Source organism: Papio anubis, chromosome X (assembly GCF_008728515.1).
Source record: "Papio anubis isolate 15944 chromosome X, Panubis1.0, whole genome shotgun sequence".
Classification (NCBI taxonomy): domain Eukaryota; kingdom Metazoa; phylum Chordata; class Mammalia; order Primates; family Cercopithecidae; genus Papio; species Papio anubis.
The window spans coordinates 73329440-73349726 of record NC_044996.1 but is presented as its reverse complement, the minus strand read 5'-3'; the positions used below and the strand labels follow the sequence as shown (position 1 = coordinate 73349726).

At 39.2% G+C, this 20287-nt stretch overlaps 1 pseudogene across 1 annotated transcript; it reads right to left on the bottom strand.

Annotated features, from left to right (window-relative positions):
- Positions 1 to 17892: 17892 nt before the first annotated feature.
- Positions 17893 to 18732, bottom strand: LOC101018806 (annotated as a pseudogene). The gene has a single exon (XR_163375.4). The product of XR_163375.4 is annotated as an acidic leucine-rich nuclear phosphoprotein 32 family member B pseudogene (transcript).
- Positions 18733 to 20287: the final 1555 nt, after the last annotated feature.

Sequence of the window (20287 nt, the reverse complement as noted above, 5' to 3'; positions counted from 1 at the left end):
ATCCCAAGCCAAGTAAGGCTATAGTTATTGCAGACTTGTTGAAGAACCCCCTTGGTGGTCTTGAATAAGATCCAGAAAAATTCTGGGGATTACTAGGCAGAGACTCTTATTATCTTCCCTTGCTTTCTCCCAAATAAATGGAGTATCTCTGTGTTGAGACACCTGGATACGAGAGTTGGGTGACAAAAGCACCCCTGTGAACACCACCACTGATACTGTGCTGGGTCAGACCTGTAGTGAGCCTTGTATTCGATCTTGCCCAAGGCCTGCTGTAACCACAACCTGGCTACCACATATGTTTGTTTAAGACCCTAGGCCTCTGCAATCAGCAGGGGGCAAAGCCATACAGACTTGTTTCCTTCCCTTTGGGGCTGTGAGTTCTTCCTGGCCTTGGATGGGTCTAGAAATGCCATTTGGGAGCCAGGGACCAGAGTAGAATACCTTTAAAAGTCTACTTGGTGCTCTACTCTACTGTTACTGGACTGAGTCTTATGAAACTCTCATTTGTTCTCTGAGGAATTTAGACTAGAATGCCTCTAATGTCTCCTCTAGCTCTGTCATAGAGACTAAATTTGTACCACTCTTCTCACCCCTTTCCACAAGCAGAGGAACTTCACTTCATGGCCACCACAACTACAGGGCCATGCAGAGTACTGCCAAAGTTCACTTAACACTCAAGGTCTCTTAAGTTAGATTGTTGTGAATGCTGCTTGGACTTAAGAGTCACCCATCAGGGTGGTGGGCTCCCCTCTGGCCCAGCGTAAGTCCAGAAATGCTGTCAAATAACCAAGGCCTATAATAGGTCATCCCAAGAGCCTGCTTGGTGTTCTACCCCACTGTGCCCAAGCTGGTATTTGATTTTTTATTCTTATGAATTTGCTTTATTTTTTTGTAGATAGCTGTTAAATTTGGTGTTCCTGCAAGGGGAGCAACTGATGGAGGCTTCTATTTGGCCACTTTGCTTTGCCCACAGCCAGAGTCACTCTTTGATGAGGCAGCAAGGGAATAAGTTAACTCAGGATTTGCTAATTGCCTCAGTAATAGAGATTTGCTATTGATCTTTTATTGTCTATTGTGTTTGTTGATGACAGTTTTGTTTTTCTCTGTTTTTATTTTCACATGTAGGTAAAATAAAGTTTTACTTTGTTCTTCAAAACAAACAAACCCAACCACTTTGAGGCAGTGTGAGATTTTGGAAAGAAAATTTGACCAGGATTCAGAGATAGGAATTTAGACTAGAATGCCTCTAATGTCTAGAATGCCTCTTTAGTCTTGGATTGTGTGTTCTTACAAAACCCTCATCCATTATCTGAGAGATTTAGACTAGAATACCTCTAATGTCTCTTCCAGCTCTGTCACTGTGAACCTAGTGCAATGACTCTTTTTTTTCCCGTTCTTAATTTTACTTATAATATTCCGATTATTCTGATCTGTCAGCCCATTGTTCTGGGCAGGGAAAAAACAAAAACAAAAACAAAAACAGATGCACCCCTTTGGATAATGTGGATAAGGTGGAATGTCTTCAGGTGGCTCTAGTAAAATAAAAATAAATAATAGAATTGAAGTACAAAGAGTACAAAGAGTAACATATTTATAGTCATTATCATTCATGGGGTACAGAAATGTATGACTTGAGGTTTAGGAGGAGGCAAGAAAAATTATTAAGCTTGAACACAAATATGAGCATGAACACAAGGTGTTACCAGGCTGGATGGACAATTTAGAATGGGCCTAGTTTGGCAGTTTTGGTTATTGTGGTAAGGGTAAAAATGGGAAAGCATAGAGGTGAAATATCTATGGGCTATCTATGGCAAGAAGTGTGTGGTTATTTAGAAAGCTTCCTTAATAGAAAAGCAATAATGAACTGAGCATCTTCTGTGTGCAAGGTATGTGACATTCATCGTGCCAATTTGATCCTCAGAATAACCCTGTTAAATGGTTGTTATTAGGCTTATTTTACAAAAGGACAAAACAAAGGATGAGAAAAGTTAAGTAAAATACCCATGTTCATGCAGCTAGTATGTGGTAGAGCTGGGGTTCAAATTCAGGTCTGTCTGAATCCAAAACCCATTTTAATCTTTTTCTAAACTGCAACTCTGCATTAATAGGTATGAAATAAAGACAGAAGAAATAGAGTTATATGTGGAATCAGAATAGAATAACAGTTCAGAGTATGGACTCTGGAGTCAGATTACCTGAAGTGGAATTCGTGATGCAAGCAGGCAAGTCATTCAAAATCTTTGGCACTCAGTTTCTTCATTCATGACATGGTAAAGTTAATATCAATTTCAAGGGGTTATAGTTAGAATTAAATGGGTTAGTCTATGTAAATTTGGGGGCACAATAAATATAAAACACTAAATCATAATAATAAATATTAACTAATAAAAGAACCAGATCCCAAGAAACATTTACATTTTAAGTGACTAAAATGTAATGGGCCCCAGGAGAATATTTTTCCACTTAACAATTGTGATTTGAGTCAATTCTTATATAAAATTGTGGGTGTCAATTATCAATGAGTGCTTCATTTTAAGAAGCCTTTTTTATCTAAACCTTCTTAAACATTAAAAATGTGGTTCTTGTTTTTTATTACAATAGACGGAACCAATAAAAATCTATGTGCCTTTTGTCTTACTGATCATATTAAATGATAAATTCAGTCAAGCGACTGGCCTGATAATTAAAAAAGAAAACAGTTGAACTGCTAACCTACAAATGTAGCACTAGGTTCATTTTAAATACCAGAAAAACGATCTTCAGTAGACCAACTCTGTTAACATTTTCACTTGTCATCCAGACAGCTTTTCACCATGAAGACTTATCCCTCAAAATGTTTCCGTTTACTGTGATTTACTTTCTAGTAACTTTAGAAAGGACTAATTGCAATATGTCCTGGAAAGGAAAGAAAGGAGGCACTTTAATTCTACTGAAATTGAGATTCTATTGGTTTGATTTCTTCTGAGCTCTTCAGAGAGTTCTCAAAGATTTCTGAGAGTAAGAGAATTTCCCTTTTCATGTGAAAACAAACTTCTGCCTCTAAACTGAGTGTGCTGAACCTCCCAGATTTTTCCAGCGTTGGCTTGTGATCTGAGTTACATGCTCAATGAGACAAGGCAGGATTTTAACAGGAAAACTTTAAAGGCTGAGTGTGTTTACCTTTCATTTTGGTGCCTTTGATGTTGGATTTATATTCAATTGACCAAGGGTTTACTGACCTCATTAATCTTGCTTCTTCTCAGAACTGATTCCTCATAGAAACTAAGATCTGTATATCCCCATTTTTTTTTGTTTGAGTGGGCAAGAAGTTCCACAGGTGTGAAGCTGAATGTTCATTTCCATTTCACACCTTTCTAGACATTTATTAATTAAAAGCAGTAGTTGCTAACTGGGGACAATTTGAATCAACCCCACGGTGTTTAGGAGGGATTCCATGGAACAAGAGTAACACTCTATTTCTTCTAGTCAGGTAGACAGACAGGCCTGTCTTATTCTACCCTCTGATTTCTGCTGCTTCTCCTCATAATCCACTTTAGATCTAGACAGTATAGAGGTAAAGGAAGTATTAAAGTTAAATGCACTCCTCCTCCTCTACCATGTATTTTTAAATCTAAATTGCAGGGAAAGAGAATCAAGAACGTTGTTTTATCTATTATTCTTCTACATTTCACTGCATTTCTTGAACAGAAATCATTAGGTCATTCTCAGAGTCATTAGAGCAGATTAAATTTTTACTCCTCACAGGGTCAGCACTGTCATAGGGTCTGAGAAGAAAGAAAATCTTTGTTCTGTTTCTTACAATCAAATTGGGAAAAATGAGACAGACACATAGACTTACATAAATCAGGCAGTAAATCATTAAAACATTAATTATGTGTTGGTAGAGTTGGTTGGAATGAAGTGAAGGGAGAGCTCAATTTAGAATAGTTACAGAAGTGATATTGTTGGTCTGTGTCCCCACTCAAATCACATCTTGAATTATAATTCCCATAATCCCCATGTGTTGTGTGAGGGACCTGGTAGGAGGTAATTGAATCATGGAGCCATTACCTCCATGCTGTTATTGTAATAGTGAGTGAGTTCTCATGAGATCTGATGGTTTTATAAGAGGGTTTTCCCCCTTTTGCTTGGCATTTCAGCTTGGTGCCACCGTGTAAAGAAAGATGTGTTTGCTTCCTTTTTGTCATAATTGTATGTTTCCTGAGGCCTTCCCAGCCATGCAGAACTGTGAGTCAATTAAATATCTTTCCTTTATAAAGAATCCAGTCTTATTAGTAGTGTGAGAATGGACTTATATAGTAAATCGGTACCACAGAGAATGGGGTGTTGCTGTACAGATACCCCCAAAATGGGCAGGCAGCATTGAAACTGGGTAACAGGCAGAGATTGTAACAGTTTGGAGGGCTTAAAAAAAGAGAGGAAAATATGGGAAAGTTTGGAACTTCTTAGATGGCTTTGACCAAAATGCTGATAGTGATATGGATGATGAAGTCCAGGCTGAGTTGGTCTCAGGTGGAGATAAGAAACTTGTTGGGAACTGGAGTAAAAGTCACTCTTACTATCCAAAGAGACTGGTGGCATTTTGTTCCTGCCCTAGAGATCTGTGGAAATTTGAACTTGAGAGAGACAATTTAGGGTATCTGGTGGAAGAAATTTCTAAGCAGCAAAGCATTCAAGAGGAAGTAGAGTAAAACTGGAAAATTTGCAGACAGATGATGTGACCCCCTCCCCCTGAAAAAAGCACATTTTCTGGGGAGAAGTTCAAGCCCACTGCAGATATTTGCATAAGCAATGAGAAGGTGAATATGAATCACCAAGACAATGGGGAAAATGTCTCTAGGGCATGTCAGACACCTTTGTGGCAGCCCCTCCCATCACAGGCCCAGAGGCCTAGGAGGAAAAAATGGTTTTGTGGGCCAGGCCCAGGGGACCCCCTGCTGTGTGAAGCCTAGGTACTTGGTGCCCTGCATCCTAGTCACTTCAGCCATGGCTAAAAGGGGAGAAGGTACAGCTTGGGTTGTGGCTTCAGAGGGTGCAAGCCTCAAGCCTTGGCAGTTTTTAAGTGGTGTTAAGTCTGTAGCTGCACAGAAGTCAAGAACTGAGATTTGGAAACCTCCACCTAGATTTAAGAATATATATGGAAAAGCCCAGATGTCCAGGCAGAAATTTACTGCAGGGGCAGACCCCTCATGGAGAATCTCTGCTAGGGCAGTGCGGAAGGGAAATGTGGGGTTGGAGCCCTCACACAAAGTCCCCACTGGGGCACTGCCTGGTGGAGCTGTGAGAAGAAGACCACCATCCTGCAGACACCAGTTGCACTGTGCACCTGGAAAAGCTGCAGACACTCAACACCAGCCCAGGAAATCAGAGGAGAGGGTGGCTATACACTGCAAAGCCACAAGGATGAAGCTGCTCAAGGCTGTGGGAGCCCACTTCTTGCATCATTGCGACCTGGATTTGAGACATAAAATAAAAGAAGATCATTTTGGAACTTTAAGGTTTAATGACTGCCCTTTTGAATTTCTGACTTGCATAGAGCCTGTAGCTCCTTCATTTGGCCAATTTCTCACATTTTGAACAGGTGCATTTTCCTAGTGCCTATACCCACATTGTATCTAGGAAGTATTTAAGTTGCTTTTGATTTTGCAGGCTCGTAGGTGGAAGGGACTTGCCTTGTGTCACATGAGACTTTGGACTTGGACTTTTGGGTTAATGCTGAAAAGGATTAAGACTTTGTGGGATTGTTGGAAGAGCATGATTGTGTTTTGAAATGTGAGGAAATGAGATTTGGGAGGGGTCAGGGGCAGAATTATATGGTTTGGCTGTGTCCCCACTCAAATCTCATGCTTGAATTGTAGTTCCCATAATCCCCACGTGTTGAGGGAGGGACCTGGTGGGCAGTAAGTGAATCATGGGGTCAGTTTACTTCATGCTGTCTGGTGATAGTGAGTGAGTTCTCATGAGATCTGATTGTTTTATAATGGACTTTTCCCTCTTTTGCTCAGTACTCTGCTTGCTGCCACTATGTAAAGAAAGATGTTTGCTTTTTCTTTCACTATGATTGTAACTTTCCTGAGGTCTCCCCAGTCATGCTGAACTGCGAGTCAATTAAACCTCCTTCCTATATAAATTACCCAGTCTCGGATATGTCTTTATTAGACACATGAGAATGGAGTAATACAAAAATGCTTAATAGTTTAAGGTAATGATATCTTAAGTATGGGTAGAAGTTGGATAAATAAGTGATGATGAAATTAGGTAGCAATAGGGAAAGGTTCATAACATGAGCAAAAACAAGAAGGTATACAAACAGATGTGTATAGGACTATGAGGAGAACATCCTAGAAGGACAAAAAGTACTGAGGTGAAAATCTTACTTAAATTACAATGAGACATTCTACATTGGATAAAATGAGATGAATAGAAATATCTATAAAGCTTGTTAAAATACAGACTGCTGAACACCACTCCCGGAGTTTCAATTTAGTTGGTCTGTGTGGGGCTAGAAATTTTGCATTTTCAATTACCAAGAGACTCTGATGCTGCTGATGAGGTGGGTGCCACACATTGAGAATAACTGATCTAATTCAGAGAACCTTGAAACAAATACAATAACTTGCCATTGTTTTTTAACCACAATGAAAATCTAAAAGATTAAAGAAGGCCGCCTGTGGGACTGTCAAATCTGTCAGTATCCAAACATATTTTTGTAGCTGCCATTTCTTCAAATTAGACGTGCCAATGTTAGGTAGAAAATGTGCAAGTGTATGCTTGGTGATGGTGGTGAAATAACATGACTTAGCAGGTCAATCAGGCCTCAATCCTAAGTTTTCCAAAGTATTTTGGATAAATTAGTAAAAACATGTACCGATTCTCCTTTTCTGGTAGATTTACAATGGTGGATTTATAACTGCTCTAGTGGAATTTCCTCAGCAATGTTCAATCTTGCACTCTGTAATTTAGATTGCTATACTTCTAGATGGGACATCACAGCTCTGGTGGAAACAATAGCACCCATAAAAACTACATCATAAATATGCAGTCACTTAGTTCAAGGAAAAAACTTCTACAGGATAGATTCTGTAAAGAAATTGGTCCAGAACCAGTGTTTCTGCTGGGCTGATCTATTAAAAGGACTCATTAAAGGGTATCCATTCTGTATGAATGCCAACATATTTACTCTTTTGCTTGTCAAAATAGATTTTAATGATGAATCTATTCCTGAATTAAACCAAGGTAAACATTTATTCTGGAAACTTCTTAAACATACTTGTTTTTCTAAAACTGAATCAGTGAGAGGACAATGATGGGGATTTGGAAACTTTGACTCCCAGGTTTGTACTCAGTACATTAATGTTTTTCTCACCACCTTTATTTTCTCCCTTTTTGGAAAAAGTAATCTTCACATTTCCTGATATAAATCGATAACTCAGAAATTTAGCCTTTTGGGAGTTTATGCTTGATGACCAGTCTGTGCATAGGGTAAGACAAATGGAAAACAGCCTTAGGCTATACTGCCAGGCATAAGCTCTACTAAATGAAAGAATCCAGAGATAAACTACAGAGAGAGAATTCTCTGGAGTTAGACATGAATGCTTCTGTGACTTCCTTAGTCACCTGGCATTAGGACCCTCTGAAAGATAATATGAATCACCTTACTGAGCCAATAGTCTCCTCATGTTTTACCTTCCATTTTCTGTATCTTGCATATATTTGTTTGGAACAGACAATACCTTCAGTACTTTGCACTAAACTAAGCTTCCCTATTTTCTCCATCTTTTTCCTTGGTACACATCTATCCATTAATTTCTTTATGGGATGTGTATTTTTGAAGATGTAGTTCAATCTAGTAGGGCATTTTTTGGACAGGTGGCCAGAAGACTAGGGTTCCAGTACTAGTATTGCCACTAGCTGTGTGACCCTGAGAAAGAGAAAGAATTGCACAATTATATGACTCAGTGACTCCTAAAGTGTGAAATGTGTATCACTGATAGATTTGTAAGTTGATTATAGTTGATACATGGATGAATAGTTTTAATTTGAATATTAATTTGAGCATGTCTTCAACTAATATTACAAAAGCTATCAACAGGGCTCCCCCTGCCTGAAACCAATACCCAAACATGTAGTCTAGGGTTCGGGAACTGAACTGTCCTGCACACTGCCAATGGTACCTGAGTGCACCTTCTGGGGGACTGAGGACAAGACTTACCCACTTCTCACCCCTATCATTGGTGCCTGTGCACATCATCTGGGAGTCTGGGGATTAACCGACTCCACCCACGAGTGCTGGTGCTCAAATACATTATCAAGAGCCTGATGACAGACTTGTTCCACCCACCACCACTTTTCCTGCACCCAGCACCCAAACACACAATCTGGGAGCCTACCCTATCTGCCCCAGCTGGTGCCTGTGCATACCATCAAGGGGACTAAAGACAGGTCTGTGTTGCCTGATGCCACCACCACTAGTGCCCAAGGATCAGCCCACCTAATGTCCCTGTCCCCAGCAAAGCCTTACAGCAGCATCCATTAAAAACCACAGTCTAAGATATTTCAGAACTTAAAAACACAACTGATGTTGATTACAGCTGAAGAAATCATACAGAGAGTACACTGCTTTACCCACTCAGAATCAGAGTCAAATATATTTTTACCCAACCAACATGAAAGATACATCTATAGAAAAAAATATTTCCCTATGAAAGCCAATACATAAAATTGGAAGAAATATTACTCCAGATGCATAGATATGAAACCAAGAACAAAAGAAATAAGAAAAAGCAAAGAAAGATTTTCTCTCCAAAGGAACACAATAATTCTCTGGTAATAGACTCCAAAGAAAAGAAAATTTATAAAATCCTTGAAAAAAGAATTAAAAATATCTAGTACTAAAGAAACTCTATAGGATAGGATAGAACACAGAAATACAAAGAAATTAAAATCGGGAAACAATTCACGATTTGAATGAGAAATTTAAGAAAGAATCAAATAGAAATTCTAAAACTGAACATTGCAATGGATGAAAAGAAAAACACACTCAAGACCTTAAACAATAAATTAGATAAACCAGAAGAATTTCTGAATTTCAAGACATGTCCTCTGAAACTACTCAGTTGGACAAGAAAAGTAGAGAAAAGATTAAACTAATGTAAAAAGCCTATGTGGGTCAGGCACAGTGGCTGACACCTGTTATCTCAGCACTTTGGGAGGCTGAGGCAGGAGGATTACTTGAGCCCAGGAGTTCAAGACCAGCCTGGGCAAGATGGAGAGACCCTTATCTCTACATAAAATTAAAATGAAATATTTGGGTGTGGTTCTTGGTTGAAGGATTGCTTGAGTCAGAAATTCAAGGTGCCAGTTAGCTTTAATCCCACCAGTGCACTCCAGCTGGGGTAACAAAGTGAGACACCATCTCTAAACAAGATAAAATTATTTTAAAATGAAGAGTCTATGTAAAATATAGTGTCACAGAATCCTTAGTGTGTTGCTATTCCAGCTAGAAATTTCTGTGGCCAGTGGTGCCTTTGCCCAAGTTTTGCTCAGTCTCACTGGGCTTGTTCCACACACTCAGCCCAGCAAGTTGCAATCAACTTGTACTACTGGCCTGGATCCCATGCCTGCCAAAGGTGAGCCAGACATAGAGCGGCAAGGGGTGTGTGAGTGAGCATGGAGTCCTGCCACTGCACACATCCAGGCATGCCAACTGCAGTGGAGTGGGCTGCTCCTGCAGCCAGTACAGACACTCGCTTCATGCAAGGCTGTGGCTGGACCAGTCACACCACAAGCGGCTTCCACCATTGGTGCCAGGGAATGTGGTAGAAGCTGGAAGTTTGGAGATGTCAGGACCTGCGAAGTTCCAGAAAATGTGTTACAGCCCTGGCCTGGGGAACCCCTAGGTCTGGGCTCTGTGAAAGGCTGCAGCTTGTCTCTCCTTCTCATTGCCCACAATGTGGCAAGTGAGCAGTGTGTTTCAGCCCTGTTTGTGTTACTGCTCTTTCAGTCATGCCATTTAGTGGGTCATGAGTTCTCGTCCCATGTCCAGGAAGAATAAGGTAGGTGGACAACTGGAGTGTGAGCAAGGCAGAGAGGAGCTACGTTGAGTGACAGAACAGCTCTCAGGAGACCCAAAGTCTCCTGATGAGTGTCCCGGAGGAGTGTCCAGTTCTCAGAAGAGAGGATACCCATAGTAAGTAGCTCCTTTCTGCAGGCAGGTCATCCTGATGAGTCAAGGAGATCCAAAGTGAGTAGCTCTTTCCCACATCTGGTAGTCCTGACCTCTCTGTGAGTCTGCCTGAATATGAAGGTTTTATGGGCTTTAGAAGGGAGGAAGTGCATGTTGGTTGGTCCATGGGCAGCCATGTGTGGGCCCCGCAAAAGCACCATAAGTTCTTATTCTGGGCCATGGACTCCACCTGGAACAGACAGCCCAGACCCCAGACTTCAGGCCATTGCTGACTTGAAGGAGGGGCTTCACTGGGAACCTGTCCCTTTCCACCAAGGAGCCTGTCTGCCTAGTGCTGCCATCTGCATGTCATCCACCATGCCCCGGCTGTTTGTGTTTAGGGGCACCTGCAGGCCTGCATGGAGCCACTCTTACCCCTCCTTTGGTCTCCCTCCCATGCCTGTCAGCTAGGATGAGGCCAAGGCAGCAGGAGATTGGTGTACCAGTACCACCCTGAGTGTGTGCACACCCAGCTGGATTGTGACAGCACCCAGGCTTGACCACAACTTTGCTCCACCCTGGAGCAGGCACCAGGAGCAGGGAGAGGCCAATCAGCCAGAGCAGGCACTTCTGAACCTGTGCGGGAAGGGGGCTTGCTGGGCCCCTGAGATCACAGGGATGCATGGGTCCATAACCATGGCTCTGCAGCTGCAGCTGCACCCAGGAGAGCAGGGCTCCCACCCTGTCATCTCAGAAAGGGGCAGGGCTCCTGCCTGTTCCTGGCTCCCACCAGCTTTGTGGAGTGTGCATCCCCAGCTATACCTTCCCTGCTGGAGCAGTGTCATTGCAGGAGCTACTTAAGTCAGGCTGCCACTGCCATCAATGGGACATCATATAGTGACCAAATATTTAAATTCTGGAATTCCTAGGAGAAGAGATGGACAAAGCATAAAAACCTATTTAATGAAATAATGGCTGAAAACTTCTAAATCTTGCAAGAATTATAGAAATCCAGATATAGGAGGCTCAAAGTATACTCACAAATAGATTCAACATAAAAAGATCTTTTCTAAGTCACATTATAGTCAAACTGTCAAAAGTCAAAGACAAAGAGAGAATTCTAAAAACAGCAAGAGAAAAGCATGAAGTTACATATGAAGGAATTCCCATTAGACTAACAGTGTATTTTTCAGCAAAAACCTCACAGGCTAGGAGCGAAAGGTATGATATATTTAAGTTGCTGAAAGAAAAAAAATCATTTAGCCAAGAATACCATAGCCAGCAAAACTACCCTTCAAAAATGAAGGAGAAATAAAGTTCTTGCCAGATGAGCAAAATCTGAAGGAATTTATAACCACTAAACCAACCCTACAAGAAATGCTAAGTGGAGCCCTACACCTGGAAATGAAAGGATAATATTTACCATCATGAAAACACATGAAAGTATAAAATCCACTGGTATGGCAAACACATAAATAAGAGAGAGAAAAAACTCAAATGTTCCCACTACAGAAAACCACCAAATTACAATGATTAAAAGCAAAAGAAAAAGAAAGGACTGAAGGTCACATAAACAAACAGAAATTAGTAAAATGGCAGGAATAAGCCCTCACATATCAATAATAACATTGAATGTAAATAGATTACACTTTACACTTAAAAGATATAACTGACCGAATGAATAAAAAAGCCATAACCCAACTATATGCTACCTAAAATAAACTCATCTCACCTCTAAGGACACATAAAGACTAAAAATAAAGGGATGAAAAGAAGATATTTCATGCAAATGAAAACCAAAAGTGAGTAGGAGTAGCTATACTTAGATAAAATGGATGTTAACTCAAAAACAGTAAAAGGAGAAAAAAAATAGGTCATTATATAGAGTGATCAATTCAGCAAGAGAATATAAGAATTTGAAACAAATATGTATTCAAAACTGGTGCACCCAGATATATAAAGCAAATATTATTATCTAAAAAGGACGATATAAATTACAATACAATAATAAAGACTTTACTCTCCCACTCTCACCATTGGACAGATCACCTAGACCAAAAACCATCAAAGAAACTTTGAAGTCAAATTTTATTTTAAAACAAAAGGACCTAACAGATATTCATCCAAAACTTTTATCCAAAAGCTGAGAAATGTGCATTTTTCTCCTCAGCACATGGAACATTCTTCAGGATAGATTATATGTTAGAACACGAAACAAGTCTCAATTCTTTTAAAAAACAGTTGCAATTATATTCAGCATATTCTCAAACCACAACGGAGTAAAACTAAAAATTAATAACCAGAGGAACTTCGGAAACCGTGCAACAAAAAAAACTTAAACAGCAAACTCCTGAAGGTTCACTGAGTTAATGAAAAATTAAGAAGGAAATAAAAAACTTTGACAAAACAAATGAAAATGGAAACACAACATACTAAAACTAAAACACAACATACATAAAATACAGCAAAAGCATTGCTAAGAGGGAAGTTTATAGGACTGAACACTTACATCAAAATAGAAATATTTTAAATTAAAAACCTACTGATGCGCTTAAAGGATCCACAAAATTAATAACAAACCAAACTCAAAATGAGTATAAGATTTCTAGTGTTCAATAGCACAGTAAGGTGACTATAGTTAAGGAGAATTGACTGTATACATCAAAATAGCTAGAAAGGAGTTAAAATACTCCCAACACAAATAAATGATAAATTTTTGAGGTGATGGATATCCTAAATACCCCAATATTATCATTACACATTGTATGCATGTATCAAAATAACACATATGCCCAATAATATGTACAAGTATTATTTATCAAAAAAGGCTCATACAAGAATACTTATAGTAGCTATCTTTTTTTTGTTTTTTTTTTTGGTTTCTTCTCCTCAGGCCTAGCCCCTTTTCTTTTTGTTATTATTATTATTATTATTATTATACTTTAAGTTCTAGGGTACATGTGCATAACGTGCACGTCTGTTACATATGTATACTTGTGCCATGTTGGTGTGCTGCACCCATCAACTCGTCAGCACCCATGAACTCATCATTTACATCAGGTATAACTCCCAATGCAATCCATCCCCCCTCCCCCCTCCCCATGATAGGCCCTGGTGTATGATATTCCCCTTCCCGAGTCCAAGTGATCTCATTGTTCAGTCCCCACCTATGAGTGAGAACATGTGGTGTTTGGTTTTCTGTTCTTGCGATAGTTTGCTGAGAATGATGGTTTCCAGCTGCATCCATGCCTCTACAACGGACTTAAACTCATCCTTTTTTATGGCTGCATAGTATTCCATGGTGTATATGTGCCACATTTTCTTAATCCAGTCTGTCACTGATGGACATTTGGGTTGATTCCAAGTCTTTGCTATTGTGAATAGCTAACTTTTTAAGCAAGGGGCATCTGTTGCCAATTATCACCAAGAGTAGAAGTCTGAACACTTTATAAAAAACTATAACTAAAACAATGCTTCTGAATTCACAGATAGAGTTGCTTAGAACAGGCTGGCCTCGGTATTGAAGTAAAAATGTATATTGACTTAAAATAAAACATAAAGTAAGTAATCATAGCGATAGTACGCTGACATGAGAAAATTGTGAAAGTGGCCATGAAATAGCTGAATATTGAGAAATATTTCTAAACCTAGAAGGAAACTTAGAATCTAGTTAACTATTCACTTATCCACTCAACACCTATTTACTGAGCAGATGCTTTGCATCAGGCATTGTGTTAGGTACAAGCGCCAGAGGTTAGGTGTGCAAATAGAAACACAATTCATCTTGACACTCACAACCCTCACTTTAGTACATCAAGGATATGTAAACAAATATTTATAATAAAACACAGGAAATTCTACGAAAGTGTGTTGAACAAATTGTCTCAGAGAAACTAAAAGGAAGACCAACACTTGTGGGAACTGGGAAAACTTCATAGAGTAATTGTTGTTTGAGTTGATTCTTGAAAAATGAATGATTTTAAATAGTCAAAGAGGAAGGCAGAAGGAGTAGTATAAGTGGGTGAAAAGTTGTACCCTGTGGAAAAGTATGTGTTTTTTTGTGGATAATAACCTGAAGTTTGGGGTTGTTGGAACATATAATATTGGAGCGGTGGAGAGGAGCAGAGGTGAGGCTGAAAGGTAGGCAGGGACCAGGTTGGGAAGGGACTTTGGTGCCATGTCAGTGAGATGCAGAACATGGTGAGAAGGCCATGGATAATTAAATAATTTACTTAGAGGTACACCATGATCACATTTACATATTTAAAACTTATTCTAGTATAGAGATTGAATTACATTAGGGCAAGACTGGAAGTAAGGAAACTTGTCAGAAGGCCAGTTCAGGTAAGAAATAAGTTCAGATAAGAAATAATGGTGGTGTCGGCCGGGCGCGGTGGATCACGCCTGTAATCCCAGCACTTGGGAAACAAAGGCGGGTGGATCACCTGAGATTAGGAGTTCGTGACCAGCCTGGCCAACATAGTAAAACCCCATCTCTACTGAAAATACAAAAAATTAGCCAGGCATGGTGGTGCACGCCTGTAATCCCAGCTACTCAGGAGGCTGAGAACAGGAGAATTGCTTGAACCCGGGAGGCAGAGGTTGCAGTGAGCGGAGGTTGCAGTGAGTGGAGATGACACCATTGCATTCCAGCCTGGGCAACAAGAGTGAAACTCCGTCTCAAAACCACAACAACAAAAAAAATGGTGGCAAGGGGATATACTTTCATTTCTTACCAAACTGGAGTAATAGCAATTGAATTTACCCATGCATTTGAAACTACCAAAAATTACAAATAAAGGGTAGCTATAAAAAATCTACAGGGTTAGATAGAATAAATTAGATCTAGTATTTGATAGCACAACAGGATGACTATAGTTAACGATAATTTACTGTATATTTAAAAATAACTAAAAGTGTATAATTAGAATATTTGCAACATAAAGAAAGATAAATACTTGAGGTGATAGATACCCCACTTACCCTGATGTGATTACTATCCATTATATGCCTGCATCAAAAGATCACATGTACCCCATAAATATGTATACCTACTATGTACCCATAAAGATTAAAAGTACTCAATAGCTAATGTAACAATTAATGGAGAAAGAGTAAGTGCTTTCTACTTGAGATCAGAAAGAAGACAAGGATGTATATTCTCCCCACTTATCTTCAACCTTCAACAGGAGGTTCTAGCCAATTAAATAAGGCAAGATAAAAATATAGAAGGCACTTACATTAAAAATAAGGAAGAAAAACTCGTTATTCACAGATGCATGCCAATATATGTAGAGAGTGCAATCATGCAAAGGAAAGTGCAAGAAAACAACTGGTATTATTTCATAAACTTATCAAGATTACAGGATATAAGATCAATATGTAGAAATCAATTGTATTTCCATATGCTAGTAATGAACTGTAACAAATGGTAATAAAAAGAAAATTTACAATAGCTTTGAAAATATTAAATACTTAGGGATAGACTGGGTGCATTGGCTCACACCTGTAATCCCAGCACTTTGGGAGGTCGAGGCGGGTGGATCACGAGGTCAGGAGATTGAGACCATCCTGGCTAACATGGTGAATCCCCGTCTCTACCAAAAATTTAAAAAAAAAAAAAATTAGCCGGGCGTGGGGGCGGTCATCTGTAGTCTCAGCTACTCAGGAGGTTGAGGCAGGAGAATGGCGTGAACCTGGGAGGCAGAGCTTGCAGTGAGTCGAGATGGCCCCACTGCACTCCAGCCTGGATGACACAGCGGGACTCCATCTCAAGAAAAAAAAACAAAAACAAACAAACAAAACAAAAAGGAAACTTAGGGATAAATCTGACAAAAGGGTTGTATACTGAAAAACTTGAAGAATACGTGAATTAGAACATGGCAGCGTGTTAAAAAAAGAATTGCATATTGAAAACTTCAAAACTTTCTAAGACAAATAAAAGATCTAAAAAATAGAGAGCTATAACCTGCTGATAGGTCAGAAGACACAATATTATTAACGTGCCAATTTTCTCTACATTGAGTTATATATTTAAAGTAATTCAGATAAAAATTCCAGCAGGCTTTTTGTGTGTGTGTGTGTGTGTGTGTGTGTGTGTGTAAAAATGTATGAGCTGATTCTAAATTTGATGTGGAAATGTCAAGGACATAGGAATAGGCAAAAGAAATCTGAAAATAAGAAACAAAGCTACAGAACTAACGCTATCTGATTTCAAGATTTATTGTAAAGCTACATCAATCAAAACAGTGATGTTGATATAAAGTAGATCAAAGGAACAGAATAGAGAATCCAGAAGTGGTCCCAAACATATATGAACAATTGATTTTCTACAAACATGAAAAGACGACCTAATAGAGAAAGGTTGTCTTCAACAAAAAGCACTGAAGCAACGGAATATCAAAACCTGCAAAAAAGAACTTTTATCCATTCATTGCATTATGTACAAAAATTACCTCAAAATGGGTCATAGAGCTAAATATAAAACCTAAAACTGTAAAATCTTCCAGAATGAAATATAAAAGAATATCACTGTGATTTAGGTTTAGAAAAACTATTTCTAGACGGTCACATGCATGGTGAAAAGCATTATCTATAAAAAATAAATTGATAAATTGGATTGTATCAAAGTTAAAAACTTTGGTTTTCCCAAAGGTGCTGTTAAGACAATGAGAATATAAGCCAAAGGTTGGAATAGAACATTTACAAAATAAATAGTTGATAAAGGAATTAAATCTACAATTTCTAAATAATTCTCAAAACCCTACAACTTAAAGTATAATAATAATAAATAAATTAAAAAAAAAAAAAGAAACAAACTGGAATTAAAAACAAGGGGAAATATTTGAACAGACACATCATGAAATAAGAAATATAAATGGCCAATAAACAAGGAAATAATGTTTGATGTAACTAGTCATTAGAGAAATGCAAATTACAGATAGAATAAGATATCACTGTACCTTTATTAGAGTGGTTAAAATTTAAAAGCCTGACCATACTAAGTATTGAAAAACATGTGGCATAACTGACATTTTCATACACTGATGGTGGGAGTGTAAAATGGCACTTTGCAAAATAGTCTGGAAAATAATATGTTAGCTTCTTAGAAAGTTAAAGATACCTACCATATGATCAAGTCATTCCACTCATTTGTATTTACCCAAGAAATGAAAGCATATGTTGATAAAAGACTTGTATGTGAATGCTCATAGCATCTTTATTTTTAATAATCCCAACTGGAAACAACCCTAGATTCTATCAGCACGTGAATGGATAACCAAATTGTGGCATGTCTATACAATGGAATACCACTCAGCAATAAAACAGAATGAATTATTTATATCCTAAAAACATAGTTGAATTTCTTTTTTTTTTTCAAAATGTTAAGATTTTATTTACAAAGCTTTTTTGTTGTACAGAAAGTAAAAATGCTGTTACAATCTCGGTGTAACTGGTAGCCACAGATGGTAGACTCATCAGTCACAGCTATCCACAATACAGCAAGAGTCTTACACAAAAACCTAACAATGCTTACAATTTTGTTGGGGTGAAGTCCACAAGCTTGATGGTAGATTACCAAGAGGGACTACATGGAAAGAAGTCAGAATGTCACAGGAACTATTCTTTGGCTCTTTGGGTGGGTGGGTGTCCTAGGGTTTCTATCACAGCTACCTTTTTTTAAAAACAAAAACAAAAACAAAAACAAACAAACAAACAAAAAAACAAAAACAGCTACCAAATCCATGAGCAGTCTAACCAACACTCAACAGTTCTGTTTCTGCAGGTCATCTGGGGTCTTAATCATCTTCTCCTTCATCATCTGTTTCTCTCTTCCTCTTTTCACCTTTCCCACCTTCTTCCTCTTCTTCATCTTCATCCTCATCTTGCATCTTCTTCATCAAGTCCAAATTCTTCTTCCTCCTCACTGACCTCATCGTCATCCTCATCCCCTTCTACATCTTCATCTTCATCATCTTCTTCATCAAACTCCTCTTCTTCACCATTCTCATCCTCCTCATCTTCCTCATCTTCTCCTTCTTCATCCTCCTCTTCATCCACACCATCCACCTCGGCATCTGAGTCAGGTGCTTCCTGGTCCTCTTGGTCATAGCCATCCAAGTAGGTAAGCTGGGGCAGGAGCTTGAAGATACTCTCTCGGTAGTCACTCAGATTAGTAACCTCACAGTTAAAGAGGTCCAGGCTTTTCAGACATTCTAACTTTTTCAAAGGTTCCAAGGTGTTGATATCTTTCAGTTTATTTCCACTTAAGTTTAGATGTGTGAGATTTGGAAGTTTTTCAGCTAACATGTCCAGACCTCCAAAGATTCTATTTTCACTGAGTTCAAGCTTTCTCAATTTAGGCAGCTTGGGGAGATTTGAAACTGAGATCAAGCCTACATTTATTAAACTGAGGAACTCTAAGTTCACAAATTCAGCTGTTAAGCCTTCAATTTTTCCATCATTTGATTTGCAACTGTCCAAGACAAGTTCTCAACAGCTGCCGGGGTCTGATTCCTCAGCTCCAGGTGGATCCTCCTCTTGATGCCCATGTTCACCTCTTCCCCCCTCTTCAAACTTAACTTTCCGCGGCGGGGGCGGAGAGGGGAGAGGCAGTGAAGGTCGTCGGAAGGGTTTGCTCGCGCAGTGAAGGTCGTCGGAAGGGTTTGCTCGTGGCGGAGGCCGGCAGCGCGGTCCTGGGTGGCTGGCAGCGTATGGGCAGGCGAGCAGAGCCCCCGGAGCCAAGTTACTCACGGGAGCGCAAAACATAGTAGAATTTCTAAATAATTTTTCTGTGAAAGAAACCAGAAAAAAAGCATACATGGTTGTATGAGTCCATTTATATAAAAGCCTAGGAAATGCAAACTAAATGTATTAATTTTCTAAGGCTGCCATAATGAAGTACCATAAAATGACTGGCTTAAACAACAGAAATGTATTGTCTTACAGTTCTGGAGATTAGTAATATGAGATTCAGGTGTGGGCAGGTTGGTTCATTCTGGGGGATGTGAGGAAGCATTGGTTGCATGTTTCTTCACTAGTTTCTGGCAGTTTGCTGGCAATCTTTGGTGTTCCTTTGGGTGTAGAAGGGTTACCCTGATCTCTGCCTTAATTGTCACATGGCATTTTCCTTCGTGTGCTTCTGTGTCCAAATTTCCGTTTTTGTAATGTAAGTCATAGTGGATTAAGCGCCACCATAATCTTAAATTGATTGTCTCTGTGAAGATCAGATTTCCAAATAGGGTCACATTCTGAGGTTCTAGAATTAGGAATTTGATATATACATTTTTGGAGGGACACAGTTTAACCCATGACACTAATGTATCATAACAGAAAGTAAATTAGTGGTAGGACTGTGGGCATGTGGAAAGGAGTGGGAAGAAAGTGGCATGAGAAAACTTGGGACTGGTGGACATGTTCACTATTTTTATTATGGTAATATTTCAACTGGTGTATTATACATAAAAAATGTAATCAGTTATATACTTTAAATATGTGCAGCTTATTATATGTCAATTGGAGCTCAATAAAACTGTTTGAGAAAATCCCACTGGGTGCAACGGCTCATGCCTGTAGTCCCAGCACTTTGGGAGGCTGAGGTGGGCAGAGCTTGAGCTCAGGAGTCTGAGACCAGCCTGGGAAATGTGGCAAAACCCCATCTCTACAAAAAGTACAAAAATTAGCCAGGCGTCCTGGTCCATGGTTGTAGTCCCAGCTACTTGGGAAGCTGAGGTGGGAGAATCTCTTGAACTTGAGAGTTGGAGGCTGCAGTGAACAAGCTGGGATTGTGCCATTGTACTCCATCCAGGGTGAAAGAGAGATACTCTGTCTCAAGAAAGAGAAAGAAAGAAAGAAAGAAAGAAAGAAAGAAAGAAAGAAAGAAAGAAAGAAAGAAAGAAAGAAAGAAAGAAAGAGAGAAAGGAAGGAAGGAAGGAAGGAAGGAAAGGAAGGAAGGAAGGAAGGAAGGAAGGAAGGAAGGAAGGAAGGAGAAAGAAATGAAGGAAGGAAGAGAGAAAGAGAGAGAGAGAGACGAAGGAAGGAAAGAAGGAAGGAAGGAAGGAATAAAGGAAGGAAGGAAGGAGGTAAATTTTACACTGTACTAAAACAGAAATCTTAGAATGA